A 4,693-nucleotide genomic window follows, 5' to 3' on the forward strand; every position below is an offset into this window, starting at 1 on the left:
GCTAATTTCTCTCAATACTTGAGCATGCCTGTGACAAAATATTTTTTATATTTTATAACAATTATTCTCAAGTATTGGGAAATTTGAGGTTATACATCTAATAACATATGATATCTGAAAATATACAGTGGCTCCCAAAAGTCTTCGTACACCTACGACTTTCAACGAAATAGGCCTCAATCCATTGGTTAGGATTAATATTTTGGAATAGGTATTTAATTATAAGATGTATGATCAATTTTTAACAAAACTACATAAAAAGTTTTTAAAAAATATTAAAACTTAATTTTTTTAAAATCAAAAACCAAAAAGTGCTGGAAATTTTATCTCACAAAAGTCTTCGTACACTTTATAAAATGTCTATATATTATTGAATAATCTAACTTTTGATTAAGTTATTAATTAGTTCAATATCATCCAGTATTCATAACACCTTTTAAACGTCTGGGAATAGATTTTATTCTTTTTCTTTCTTTTTTTTTTGCGTAATTTCTGAGTAAGTGTTCAACCACATTTTGAGTCTAACTGTTTCTAGCTCTATTTTCGTTTTAAAGCCCTATTTTCGTAATCTAGCCTCCAGATATCTCTATATACGTTACATTAAGTAAAAAACAGGAGATTGAGGGGGTATTTTCTAAACTTTAGGACAATTTTCGAAGCACTATACGCAAACGTTGAAAACCATGTGCTTCTTATCGTTATCTTGATAAAAAACAAAGTTGTTTCTAATAACCAAATTTTTGGCTAAGAGTTCAAAATTGGTTTTTAAAATATTTAAAGGAACAGCATGATTCATTATTTCATCAAAACATTACAAACTACCAAGTCCTGGTGCTAAAAGGCACCCTCACACTAGAACACCTCCACTGTCCTGATTACTGATCCAAATAAGTTCGAAAGATTAAGTTCCTAATTTTTTCTTCTACTTACAGTTATACAATAATTTAACCAAAAATGTTGAATTAATTTTTATCCATAAGTAAGACGTGATTATAAAACGTTTTTAGCTTATTTATCATTGATTTTGCGACGAAAAGCGCAAGCTTTCTGTTTTTCGCACGGCCAAGAAAATTTCTGCGGGAAGAGGTCCCATTTAGTCCAGCTAATCAGAGAACTTGACGAACAATTTTAGCGGAAAATTGAATGTAAAATGTTTCATTTAACTCTTTAGAAACTTTTACAGCACTCAAATGTGTATTTTTCATAAATTTTTTAACTTTAAATCTCCGATCACTTTTTGTCAACTTTGCCGGTTGACCTTTTCTTACCTTGTTTTCGGTCCGATTCCTTTCTTTAAAGCATTTTATCAAGCACTTTACTATGCAAACAAATAAATTAACTAATTTAGAGGCATTTCAAACCAATTTACCACTACTGTGGGAAAAAAATTTAAATTTTGAATGGTGTTTGCGGTTTTTTACGAATACCAGCCATTTTACAGTAATAAGCACAATATTAAGGAATAAATAAACAAAAAATTAAAGCCAAATGACTTATAAAGGGTCAACACAATGCAAAAATATTAATAAAACGACATATGATAATTTTAATCATGAATTTATTCGAAAATATTTAAGTGTACGATGACTTTTGTGGCGTAAATTTTTCTGTCTCTTCGTTTTTTGATCCATTTCAAAAAGAAGATCCGTCAATAATTTGAAGAAACTATAGGGTTTTATTTAGAATAATATAGGAATGATGTGAAAAAATATTGAACTTCATATTCAAATTCAGTTTTGAGTTATTTTGGTTTTACTAAAAAATTTCAAAGTGTACAAACACTTTTGGGAGCCACTGTACATTTTTTTTTTTTGAGATATGATGTTTTCATTCCCAGTTATCAGTTACATTTTACAGTCAATATGCTTTCATGAAATTTATCTTCAATTATGCATAATTTAAAGATTAAAAGTTTTGAGATAGCAGTATAAATGTAGCCAACTAATGTGGTTTCCTGTTTTGTTTATGTCTAATGATATATACTTTTAAATGTAATGCATGTGCCTATTTATTTATAAAGTGGGGAAAGTCCTTTTTTTTTGTTATTGCAAGATATTTAAGTTATTTTATTAATAAAGGGTTTAAACTTCCACCTCCCAAATATCAGGATTTTGAATTTTTTTGTCTCTAAGTTGTCAGATAAAAAGATCTTTGTAATTTTTATCTAGATTTACCATTATCATCATTTTTTTCTTCAACTATTGACTTGCCGCATTTTCAAAATAAATAGCTCACATTTAGTTTCATTTTGCAATAAAAAGTTTAGCTGATTTTCAAAAAGTAGTTATACAAGGGCTTCTATTAAGTATATTTAATTACATCTCTCTTCTCTCTCTTTTAAAAATCTTATTATAGACTATTGATTATTATGAAGCTTTTGCAAATGTTGCTTGGAAAATGAGTCGTCGGACATATTTAACAAATCAAAATGAATTTCATTTATATTCCATTATGTTTTTCCTTTTGTGCATATTTGTTTTCATATTATAGTGAATGTTTTGATATTTATAGCATTCATTTGCAGTTGAAATATTATTTTTTACAGCTTAGAATGCGTGAAATAGAATTTGATGAAGAACTTAATGCCTTAAAATGTCAACTGACACAGCGTCAAAGGTTTGATTCTTATTCCTTAATAATCTTTAAATTTTATAAGGGAGCAGAAAATAAAAGAGCTAAGTAAAAAATGTTCTTAACTATTAACTGAAAGCAGTGTCTGTTTATTAGAAATTTATTTTTGGACTTAAGAATTTTCAATTCATATACAGTATATCTTGATTTAACAATGGCTGATTTAACGATTTCCTCAATTTAATGACACATTTCACTAGTCCGAATATGACTGCATTGAATGTCTATGCTTCTCGGTTTAACAATATCCTTGATTTAAGGATAAATTTTCCCCCTCCCTTGACAATCGTTAAATCGAGGTTATACTGTAATTAACCCCTTAACCATCGTATAATTTTCAAGAAAACGGTCATAAAAGTGTTTTTTTTTATTTAAGAAAATGATATAAAAATAAGTGTATGAAAAACATGTGCACTCATTTTTTATTTTTCAATATTTTTTTGATTGAAATTTTAAAAAAAATTAAAAATTTTATGAAAAGTCAACAAGCAAGCAGCGAAAATTTAAGAAATATGTCTTTTATACATTAAAAAATAATTTTATTAATATTTTGTGTAATATAAGTAAAGATAAGTAATTTTTTCTTGTGTGGTAAATTTCAAAGCTTGAGATACAGAGACCAACGTCACAATCTGGTAAGTTAGAACCAAATTTCCTTTCTTCATGTCTGCAATTACATTTAAAATCTGCAATTACATTTAAAATGGACTGGTCCTACCATTATTGTATAAAGAGAGAAATAAATGATAACTTATGATGTTTAAACGAAAAGCTGAAAGGCTAAATTCCGTAAGTCAATCAACAATATTACTTGTTTATACAAGCAGAGATAATACCACACAGTGGAAGATGCAGAATCAAATGTTAATGTGCAGAAATGAACATTGGAAACTTGTTTAAAATCTTACCAAAAATTTATTGTTCCATAGAAACTAAAATAAATAAACTAACAAAATAAGTTGATAAGAATAAACCCTGGCCATTAGTGGAGGTGGAGTTCACAACTCCTCAACACCTACCGGACCTAACACACAAGAGGCTGACGAACACGAAAGAGAGAGAACGATTGGAATCGTTCACTATTTATACTTGTTTCATTTGCATATGATTGGGCATCCAATTTTAGGATGCCAACCTAAAACTGAAACTTTACACATGTCAAAAGAGTTGAGAAGTTAATCTAATTTGAATAAAGTAAATTTTATATTACATCACATTAGGAATGAGAACGCGGTTAAATATCGTTTACCGATGTCTATCAATAAAATGTATTCCGGGCAAAATAAATGAATTGGTTTTAATAGTTTTGTCGTGTTAATATTGCACACCCCAGCACGTCGCTATCACGGGAGCGAGAAATGGTGATCGAAACTCCAGCACAGTATAGACACGGGAACGAGCGGGAAGGGGTTAAACTGTTTCTGTACCTCAGAGCCAAAGTAACATAAGTCACGTAATCACTATTTTACAGGAGAGAGGGAAAGCATGTCTGACACATGCAAAGGATCGGACTTGCGCTTTTTAGCACTGAAAATAATTACAAAGGATTTTTTTTTAAGAATTACATTCACATGGCTTGATGTATAATAGGATTCTACATACAGTGCACTATGAAATGGAAAATCACATTTTTTTAGCTTATGCTAGTTTTGCTCTGAGGTACAGATTTATTGATTTATTTTTTTTGATATTCTGACATGCTTTTCTTTTATTTTCACTTGCTTGAAATTTTGTTATATGAATTATTATCTTGTTCTCTTTATGAATATTTTAGGCAGCATGTGCAAGAGAACTTAGACCTAATTCGCTTGCACAGAGAATTAAAGCAGAAAAACACAAAACTTATAACTATGCAAGCCCAAAATGCAGATCTTGAAGAGGTTTGTTGTCATAATGTATTGTTTACTTAAGCCACAGCTTATATTAAGGATGTAAAGTACCCTTATAATTTTAGTTTTTGCTATTATTATTATTTTTTTAGAATGTGAAATGTGTGTACAATTTTTGGAAATGATATTATTCTTGCCTTTGTTGATTCAGAAAATGAGAGCTTTAAAAATGA

Source organism: Uloborus diversus, chromosome 6 (assembly GCF_026930045.1).
Source record: "Uloborus diversus isolate 005 chromosome 6, Udiv.v.3.1, whole genome shotgun sequence".
Classification (NCBI taxonomy): domain Eukaryota; kingdom Metazoa; phylum Arthropoda; class Arachnida; order Araneae; family Uloboridae; genus Uloborus; species Uloborus diversus.